This window comes from Pezoporus occidentalis, unplaced genomic scaffold (genome assembly GCF_034315485.1).
Source record: "Pezoporus occidentalis ecotype Australia unplaced genomic scaffold, CSIRO_AGI_Poc_V1 ctg15, whole genome shotgun sequence".
Taxonomy (NCBI): Eukaryota; Metazoa; Chordata; class Aves; order Psittaciformes; family Psittacidae; genus Pezoporus; species Pezoporus occidentalis.
Window position 1 is genome coordinate 3,921,376 of NW_026913316.1, and position 11,151 is coordinate 3,932,526.

An 11,151-nucleotide genomic window follows, 5' to 3' on the forward strand; every position below is an offset into this window, starting at 1 on the left:
TAGATAAAGCACATTTCTAATCTTGTCAAAGTAACAATTTCCCTCTAAAAGTAAGTGAGAATTTACTTTGCAAGGATTGATTTTTTTTTTCATTTTCTTTTTAAGACTGGTTGAATTTAATTCAGTTGTCCTTTCCTGAATGAAACTACCTACTGAATGTAAGACTCAGAAAGTTTGAAAGTCAAATATAGTTTTGATCATCAGAAAAAAATTGCTTTCTTTTGAAAAGAGTTTCCTTCCAAATGATGAACTTGTGAGGGCACAGATAATGAAAAGATCCTAACCTCAGGAGACACAATGCCTTGTTTGCCTTGGGGAAGTTTAAATGCTTAATTCAGATTATTAATGTCATATTAAAATGTCTCGTACTAGCATTGCCTGTCTCACACCATTAACACAATATGCTCATGTCTACTCTCTTTTCATCACTTCAGTTTCTTTAAGGTAGTATTTAACTTTGAAATTACAGAACTAATGACTAAACATGTAGGCTTATTACTTCTGAGGTCATTTAATTAATCTGTTATAAAGTGTTTTAATGTGGCTGCTTGTCACAGAAAACACAACGACAGCTCCTTCTTGGATGAAGACTGTATTTCAGTTTCAGCTTCAGCCAAATACATCTTTCATTTGGCAACACTGACAGTACCAGAGTCTTTGGTAACCTTATAGTTGATGACTTTGACATCAGTTCCATGTTCTGATGACTGCAATTCCAGTTAGAATCATAGAATCGTAGAATCATAGAATAGTTAGGGTTGGAAAGGACCTTAAGATCATCTACTTCCAACCCCCTGCCATGGGAAGGGACACCTCACACTAAACCATGCCACCCAACGCTCTGTCCAACATGGCCTTGAACACCGCCAGGGATGGAGCATTCACAACTTCCCTGGGCAACCCATTCCAGTGCCTCACCACCCTAACAGTAAAGAACTTCTTCCTTATATCCAATCTAAAGTTTTGCTGTTTAAGTTTTAACCTGTTACCCTTTGTCATATCACTGCAGTCCCTATGAAGAGTCTATCCCCAGCATCCTTATAGGCCCCTTTCAGATACTGGCAGGCTGCTATGAGGTCTCCACGCAGCCTTCTCTTCTCCAGGCTGACCAGCCCCAACTTTCTCAGCCTGTCTTCATACAGGAGGTGCTCCAGTCCCCTGATCATCTTCGTGGCCCTCCTCTGGACTTGTTCCAACAGTTCCACGTCCTTTTTATGTCAAGGACACACTGCTGCGCATGTTCTGTGAATAGTTAGATAGTTTAGTAAGTAATAACAATTGAGTTGAATACCTACATGGGATATATGCGGGGCAGTGTTGCACAATGCTTGCTAGTCTATCTTTTTAACAAGCTCTCTGAACTCATTAACACAGATACAGACAGATAGTGTCTCATACTTTTAAGTGGCTCGGTTTACACCCCTGGAAAAGATGAGATGCAAATACAGCATACCCGTGTGATGCAATCTTAGTTCTGTTCTCTGAAACTGTGAATTGGCTCGGGTGTGATTCCACCAGGGTGACACAGCAGCTGAGAGGTGACCAGCAGGTTCTCCAAGAGTTCACATGCTTCAGGACATCTCCAGGATTTTGTCCCATATGACCTTCATTCTGGTCACCCACAATCTTGCTGCAAGCCTCTTACGCATCACCACATTTGTGGTCACCAGATCTCCTTCCTCATAGCCGTTGCAGCACATGGGATGGATGGAGAAGGCACAGAGAGTAGGGCTCAACAGTGTATCTGACCAGACTTGTGTCTGCTGGAGCAGGAAGACAGAAGACCTGAACAAACCACGGTCTTGAGCTGGAAGGGGTGTGAGACACAGGCTGTCCTGCCAGGGAGGTGCATCTCTAACCAGTTGCCTTCAGAATGTGCTAGTCACCAGGAGACAGTGTTGGGGAGGACGTAGAGACTTTCCTTAGCTGCAGTCTTGTGAACTTTTTGTCAGTAAATACATTTCTGGATGGGGGAGTGGAGATACAGTTTTCATCTCTGAAAATGAGCTGATCACAATGGGGACACAAGCAGAATACTAGAACAGGAGTTTCTGGTTCTTACAAGGCATGATTTGGGCATTCTTCATATGTGTCCTCTGGAAACACATGCTTCTACCTTCTTCAAAATGGCTTCTCCCTCCCGTTAAAGAAAGCCTGGCATGGGTAACCCTGAACAGGCTAAAATCATGTTATCTGTCCCTCCTTAAATCTTTCATTTTGCTCAGTTCTTCCTCTGTTGCTCTGTTTCCTCTTCCGATGAACACTGAGCATCAGCCAAATTTAGGGTGTTGAGGCATATTCAGAGCCAATTAAAGTGCAGAGGCTGAAACAGCTGTCAACGACCAGCCGCCTCCTCTTCCCATCCGTCCTTCCCCACCCCTACAAGAGTTGCCAGCCCTATGTCAGAGGAGCTGAGCAGATGATAAATCAACAGCTGAGCAGCTGCAGCTCCCAGCCAGGCATGTTCATACACATGAAAACCCTTCCCTAGCTGCCTGTATGAAATAGCTGAGCGATAAATGGAGAGAGCGTGGGAGGTGGCTCGCACACCATTCAGTGATGCCTGCAGCCAGCTTGGGGGAGAGGCTGCATGGACAGCCAAGTCTGGTCCTTGCCTCATGCTGCTGGGTGCGTGTCAATGCTCTGAGACCTTTCAGCACTGCACACGTTGTATAGATGTGCAGTACTACAAGAGGAGCAAGATAAGCATGTCACCTTGATATACCCACGTTCTTTTTCCATTGATATATTTGGGGCTTTAATAGGGATTTCTTTTAAAATTCTTCTTTATTATGAGTATTTATCTTGGCTTATTACACAGTAGTTAAATACTTATACAGCAGTTTTTACAGTTTTCAGTGACTTAAAACATTTAATTATATGTATTAAGTCACTAAAAACTAAGTGTTCTTTATCAGTGGTGGTCTATGTAAATTTTCAGATTGTTATTGTGTTATATTTTGTTTCTGTTCCTCATCTAGAGAAAGTTTGGAAGGATACAGGGTTTGAAAGGTTTGTTTAGGAATTTCTGCCTTTAAGACGTGGCAGTTTTCTTAAGAGAGAATGTGCTGCCAGCACTAACACCTAATTGAAGACAATTAGATCTTACCTCAAAACCTTATTTAGTCATAACAAATTGTGATAAATTAAATTGTGATAGCAAGATGTCCTGGATTCAGCAGTAGCAGTCATTTTTCTCCTTAGTAGCTGGTGCAGTGCTGTGGTTTTGACTTTCAGCCTGGGAACAGCACTGATAACACCGATGTTTTTAGTTACTGCTTAGTAGTGTTTGGTCTGACAAAGGACTTTCTGAGTCTCATGCTCTGCCAGGGAGGAGGGGAAGCCGGGAGGAAGCAGAGACAGGACACCTGACCTAAACTAGCCAAAGAGGTATTCCATACCACAGCACGTCATGCCCAGTATATAAACTGGGGGCAGTTACCTGGAAGGGCTAGATCACTGCTTGGGTCAGGCTGGATATCAGTCAGCGGGTGGTGGGCGGTTGTATTCTCTTCCCTTCTTATTTCTCTTATTATTATTATTATTATTGGTGGTAGTAGTAGTGGTTTTGTGTTACACCTTAGTTACTGGACTGTTCTTATCTCAACCCATGGCAGTGACATTCTTTTTATTCTCCTCCCCATCCCTCCAGGAGTGAGGGGAGGAAAGGGGGGAGTGAGCGAGGGCTGTGTGGCTGAATTGCCAACTGGGTTTAAACCACAACAGTTCTTTTTGGTACCCAATGTGGAGCACAAAGGGTTGAGATAACAACAGATCTGACCAGAGCATGTCTAATCATATCTGTGATAAACATACATTGTTTTGGATTAATAGTCACTCATCACAATGCTGATTTATTGGTGCTCAAAACTTGTTGCTTCTGATCTCACAGTTTCAACATGTCGTACCTTACTTAGAGCCTGTATTTGCTGTGTTAGTGTTTATCAGGTGGGGGGCTTGGGCTAAGGTTCTTGTCTCATTGTACTTTATGGTAATGACTTGTAATATAATAGAATCATTGATCATAAAACTGATCTGGCTTGCGTTCCCAGTGTGGTCACCACCTCTATACTTTGGGTGGTATATAATAGAAGCGTATAGCAATTACACATCTTTTTTCCCCTCCTTGGGTGGTCAGCCTATGAGGGAGACATTCTCTTACCTTCCCAGCCCCCCCCCCCCCAAGCCATTTACAGCATCATTGTATCATTGCCTTTGAATTACAGGTTGAGAGAAGACGTCAAAGAGACTTCTATGAAAAATCATGGGAATGAACTGGTCACGATTCCTCCCTTACTTATGTTTCCAAACTGGGAGGTCCCAGGATCATCTTTCAAGTTGTCGTTCTCCAGACTATTGCATAGAGAACAGTTGAGGGCATACAGAACCAGCAGTGTGAATCCTGGCAAAGAGAAGGGATCCCAGCTTACAGTGTGTTTGCATGTGCTCTAAAATGGAAGGAAAAAATCAGATCTAGCTAGACTTTCTGTTAGGAAAAGAATCCATAAGTAATGCATTGTTCCTTCTAGGAGCAATATTCAATTAAAATGCTTTCCTTCAGATCTAAGATTTCTGCCGAGAAGAGCAAGATACTATTATAAAAAAGCAGGATAAATAAGTGCTAAGATATACAGGACAAGCTGTGACACATCTGATGTAAAATTTGCTTAGTGAGGATGTGCCCTGGGGCTCTCATCTGCCATGTTAACATGGCATCAGATAGGGCACCAGCTGCTTCTATACTAAACCTGAAAGCATCACTTATGCATAGCAGAATGACTGTGGGTAGAATTAAAGAAAAGTTACGTTGGGTGTCAGCAAAGATGATCATGGTGAAAGATGTAGCTCACTTTTATTAGCTTCCAAGCTAGATCAAAGCCATATTTAATCTTGTGCAGATTTCCAGAAGCTAATTTATCTTGCATGGTCAGCTGCCTAAGTATTTTTCATTGGTTCTGCCCACTGTTTCTCATCTATAGGCAGCACATGCACATATCTAAACACATTTGCTTTTTAAATAGAAACTGCACTCTGTTGCACCTCCGTCTCAAGTATATCTATGTCCTGCATCTCCACCTTCAAAGCTATTATTTTTAACTGTTCTTGGGCCACAACTCATTTGGACACCCCAGGCAGGAGATTTTCAGAAGAGAAATAGTTTGATGCCAGTATAAAAGTGCTGACCTGAGCCATATTCACATTGGCCAAAGGATAAGTTAGCAGAAGAGTACAGAAGATCAAAAGAGAGCAAGATTTTTTTTGGCAGGGTTTTTAGGTAACGTTAATGTGCAGCAGCTGTAGGATAGATTAGATAGGGACTGATAGGAAAGAGTAATAGGGTTTAGCAGGTCCTTTGGAATCACAATAGGAACAAGGATGGGAAAAGTGTGTCATTAAGAGAACATGGCTGAACATTTAATCTGATGCAGAGAAAGACCTGGTCTAGGAAGAAGGACAACAAAGGAGGCGGAGTGGACAGATGTGGGCATTGGCAAGGGGGCAGGAAAACTGGCAGAACGCTGGCTCATCCATCAGCACACACATTTGCCATTTGCTCTTTGAAGGAGCCAAAGTCAAGGAGAGGGACCCTCAGAACAGTATTCAGACAGATCTCCCCCAGACTTTCTACCAGCATTCCAACTTTCTTGCACCAAATTCTGCTACCTGGTGATCCTCTCTGCTTAGTCCTGGTCTCCAGATAGTTCACTGATGATTCTTGTGCTTCCCAGCTGAGCAAGAGATTTGACTGCCCTGCAGCCAGCAACCTGCCTTTGAACAGTGGCCTTCAGTACTATAACCCTAACTAGAAGCTGCTTGTTTGCATAGTTGCTGCCAGACGAAGCTCACAATGGAAGACTTTTTTTCTTGGAGAGTCTCTGGCACAGCTCATGGTGTGGTATTGACTAATGCCATGAAAAAGGTAGATGGAGGACTTGCTTTTCATTGGAAACAGGTTGATTTAGACACAAACCAGATGTGCCTGTGGCTCTGTGGCTGCCTAGTGGGACCTGGAGAGCTTTTTTTCATCACTAGGCTGTAGATGTTTTCTCATTCAGAGTTGCCTGGTGATACCTATGAAGTTTATCCCAGGTGGTTCCTCATGAGGTGGTGACAGATATGATTCAATGGACCTATTTTTGATGGATGGAAATAAATTCTTGAGCATATAGTCGGAAAGTGACAGATATTAACACAGTGTGAACCTCAAGCCTTTTAGGATTGTGGAAAATTCTCAGAACACAGCTAAACCATGTGGCTACCAGAGTGTAGAGTTAAGATCCGTGCTGCCAATGAGTCTTGCATGGCGGGAAAAAACTGTAGAACAAAAGGGACTGAATGTATAACTCTTGTACAGTCTCTGCCTCTTATTTGCTCAGTTAATCTACCATGAGTGAGGAGCCGTTCAATCAGACTGGCCATGCAGACGACTCCACAGAAGTGATTCTGAGCATATAGACATGCTACTGCCCTTTCCAACCGCACACATTTGTCACTTACTGGTTGAAAAGTGCTTCTCTGACACCTTTGTTGCCATTTTTTTTTAAATGTTTTTGTTTATTTATTCCCTTGTTGATTGTGTAGATTATGCTGTCCAGAGGTGATCCTTTCTGACAGTAGTGTTTCACAAGATGCTGTGTCAGGGACTCAACCAATTCCTACATGATACACTCATCCTCTTCTAGCTCCTTGTTGGTACAGAGTGACCAGTCCCCTCTGTACCTCTAATGGGGACTCTGTCTTGATTGTTCCCTTCATTAACTTGCCTTTAAGAACAATACAGCACCAGTCTATACCCCATACTACCTAGTGGAGTACTTCAGGAGTGGCAGCGTATATATCTATGGCTGACTCTTGAATGAGTCTTCCTTTGGCCTATGTCTGTTGGGAACAGAAAGTAAAAACTACAAGGATCTGTCTAAAAATGTTGTCCTGAAGACCTGGAAGCTGCCTTTTTTTTTTTTCACCTTTTGCCCTGTATTTCTTCCTGCTATTTTCCGGTTTCTGCATCCTTGTGACAACAGAAATCTTTCCCTCTGCCCTGAGTGCAATATGTTTCTTGTTGAGGACAGGTTACAGTGCATAATGAGATACTTCGCCTAGCCATAAGGATCCTATTGCCTGCTGCTGTCCTGGAAACCATCTGTTATTACTAGTAATGGCTCTGGCATAAGGCTAGGAGACTGGGTGGAAGTGGTTTGACCTTGATTATGCCATTTATGGGATAGACAGCTCTGCATCAGTTTTCTGCACATCTGCTAAGAACAGTTTCCTGACATTTGTATTGCATGGCATAATTCTTTGCTGGACCTGATTAAAGCTTGTTCATTCATTTTGAACTCTCTCTTCTTGGCCATGTGGAACCCAGCAAGAATTACAGACAAGACGTTTTGGTCCCACAGAAATTACATTTGCAGTTACCCACAGGGAAGAAGAAATGGTCTGTGATGTCAAAGGGCAGATCTTATCAATCACCCAGGAAAGTTTCAAATCAGATCTGCTAGAACAAAACATTTACAGTATACGTTAGGAAAGAGAAAACCTTTTCTAGATCAAGTAGAGCTCTGGCTGAGTGCCCAGCCTTGCTGCCAAACAGCTGGCCTTCCTGTTGGAGCAGAAAGTAGAAAAAGGCAGTATGTTTCTCTGAAGGAATCTATACAGAGGTTAACAGAGGTAAGAGACCTTGTTCCCACAGACCAAAATTGCTTGGAGACTTCACTAATACCCATTCCGAATGCTTTCCGGAGAGCATTTAGGAAAACTGGTTTACTTAAAATGAAAGCACATTCAAAGGCTGCAATTCAAAATGCCCACAGAGACGTGCTTCCTTAGGCTGATAAATATGCTGTTATGGAAAACAATCTCTATAAACAGTAGAGCTGTACTTTGAATTTTGTACTTCTGCTTACAACTTATGCGACGCTCACGTACTTGAGAACATATTTTAGTTGCAAATCACTAATAAATGTAGGACCAAACTGCTTCTAGTCAGAACCAGCATTTCCCTTTCTGCTCCTCCTGCAAACAGTATTTTGCCTAAAATTCACCAGCACAAACAATTCTATGTTAAAGTCTTGATATTATTTTTTTGAAAAACAAGAAAAAAAAAACAACAAAGGAACACTGTGCTTCAGTAAGCAATCTTTTCTCCACAGTTATTTCCCAGATAGGGACTAATACTGTCAGACTAATGAGAATAGTAATGACATACTAATAACAAAGTCATCCGAGTGACTTACAAAAGCTTGCTTTTCCTAGCTGGCCACAGTCTCACTTTGCTTTCTGCTGATTCTTGGAAGGCCCCTTTGCTCAGCCTGCACGTATATGGGCCAGTCGGCATCATAGTTATTCTTACATGAGTACTTCACCTAGGGGAAGTGGATAGAGAAGTTAAAATTCCATGTGTGAACCATTTGTGCTAATGGCTGTAGAGCAGATTTTGTATTTACATCACCATTTCAGGGAAATATATGCTGCTAAAAGGAAATTAATTCAGGGAAAAAAAATATGTTATGAAAGTAGCATTTGGGGTTACAAAGGCAATTGTAGCTTGTCACCTGTTATGTCTACTTGGAATTGAAATTAAAAGCTGTTGCAATGGCAATTCATCTAGTATGAAGAATTAGGAAACAAAATACAATTGCTTCACTTTTATGGACCTTTGCTAGTAACCCTTTGAAAAGTAGTAATTACATATTATCCACTGGGGATTGAAATGTCTACCTTTCAAAACACTGCCTGACAGTTTCAGAGTTTCAGCTGTCAGTTCACTTAAAGCAACTAACAAAAGGCTTTTGCCTGCAAGTGCCATGTAATTGTTTTACTTTGCAGTTTTATAACATAAAGCTTTGTATTGGCAAGGTTTTGGCAGAGGTGGGGCTACAGCAGTAGTTTCTGTGAGAAGCTGCCAAAAGTTTTCCCCATGTCTAACAGAGCTAATACCAGTTGGCTCCAACATGGAAGGGACCAATGCTGGAGCAGTCTGTTCCTGAAGGGCTGCACCCACAGAAGGGACCCATGCTGGAGGAGTCTGTTCCTGAAGGGTTGCACCCTATGGAAGGGACACACACTGAAGGAGTCTGTACATGAAGGGCTGCACCCATGGAAGGGTGCCACACTGGAGGAGTTCATGAAGAACTGCAGCCCATGGGAAGGACTCACATTGGAGAAGTTCATGGAGGACTGTCTCCTATGAGAGGGACCCCAGGCTGGAGCAGGGGGAGAGTGTGAGGAGTCCTCCCCTGAGGAGGAAGGGGCAGCAGAGACAGCATGTGATGAACTGACCACAGCTCCATTCCCCATTCCCTTGTGCTGCTGGAGGGGAGGAGGTATTGAAAATCAGAAGTAAAGTTGAGCCTGGGAGGAAGGGAGGGGTGGTGGGAAAGTTTTAAGATTTAGATTTGTTCCTCATTATCTTGCTTTGATTTGATTGGTAATACATTAATTTCCCAAATCAAGTCCGATTTGCCCATGGCAGTAATTGCTGTTGCTGTCCTTATCTCAACCCACAAGTTTTTTGTTACATTTTCTCTTCCCGTCCACTTGAGAAGTGCAGTGATAGAGCAGCTTTGGTGTGCACCTGTTGTCCAGCCAGGGTCAACTCACCAGAAGGGAAAACAGGTACTTCTAACCACAACTTTAAGAAAAAAAAAAAAAAAACAAAAAAAACAAAAAACAGCAAATAACCAAAGTAGGGAGTTCCAGCAACTACTTTACAAAGGGAAGAGAAACTGAAGGAAGAGATTCTTCAACCAGGGATAGCTACCTGGTATTCTAGTGAGAACACCAGACCTTGATGAGCAAAGGAAATAACAAAATGAGGACTGAATCAGAGATCACACGTATGCCAAGTTTTGAATGGAACTTGATTTTTTTTATATCTAGTTTTACTAGAAAGTGGACTCGTCAATAAAAAAAAAAAAAGTCATGGATATGATCACATAGCTCTTTCTTTACTGTTTCTCCCTTTCAATAGTGCAAGAGAAGTGGGGCCCTCCCTCTCAGAGCAGCTGGAACACATGGCTTCATTAGTGCTCCCTCTTCAGATCCAGCCACCTGTGTCCTCTCAGAAAATTGACAGGTAGAGCAGGGACAAATATCATCACTCCTAGGCTCTTGCTAGCACATTGGTCATCTTCAGAAAGACATTATACCAAATGTTGTACCAATTGTGATACACATTTTTTCATCTCCATGAACAAATTACCAGTTGCTTCCACCATCCACTTGTACAAAACAAGAGATAATGTACTGGTTTTGCTTTCAAAGCAAACATGGTAAATGAGGCATGGGATGTGCAAAACATGTTTCATTTAGAAGCTCAACAAGAAGTTCCATTTGTGCAACTCTTGCAAATGCAAACCTTGTTTTACCCTCATCCCTTCAGTTGCCTTGCAATAGGCATTTCCACCATTTCACATCTGTTTTTGTGTGGGCACATGCAAGCTGACAGACACTTTGCATCACTGCAAAAAGTGGTGGAATTGTACCCAAAGGTCTGTTTTCCTCACAAAACAGACTACCATAGGTAGGAAAGACTGCCCAACAAGTGCAACTTATTGGTAAAACTTAACAGCATAGAACAAGCTGGACATTCTCAAATTAACAAGCAAGTGTCTGCTAGAGGTGTTTTTTCTCCCCAGACAGGCTGTAAAAACTGTGTTAGGCACTCAGTACCTCTTGCCTGCTTTGCCCATTTTAATTCCTCAAAAAGACAGCAAGCTAGCTGAATCACACTAAAAATAGTTGAAACAGCAGGCACTACAGTTGTCTCAAATGAAAAGTTCACCATGACCTATCAACAGAAGAGAAACCCAAACAAGTAACCTCTGCTTCTGTTAATTCTGCTCTAACTGCAAGTGTAGAGAATCTCAGCCACATACTTGTTTTTTTTGTAATTCAGAATGTATCACTAGACAAAAAAAAAAAATCTTGTGACTTTTAATGATTTTTTTTGAGTACATCTTGTCAAGTTCCCATATCCATCTATGTTATTCTAATACAACCTTACTATTGCAAGCCTCAAGACCTCATTTGAGATATTGAAATCAATGGTACAAAAGCCTTGGCCAACCTTCACAAGTTGCAGCAAGGATTATTAGCAGGAAAAAAAGTACTCAAGCAAGACCCTGCAAACCATTATTAGTAGAGGAT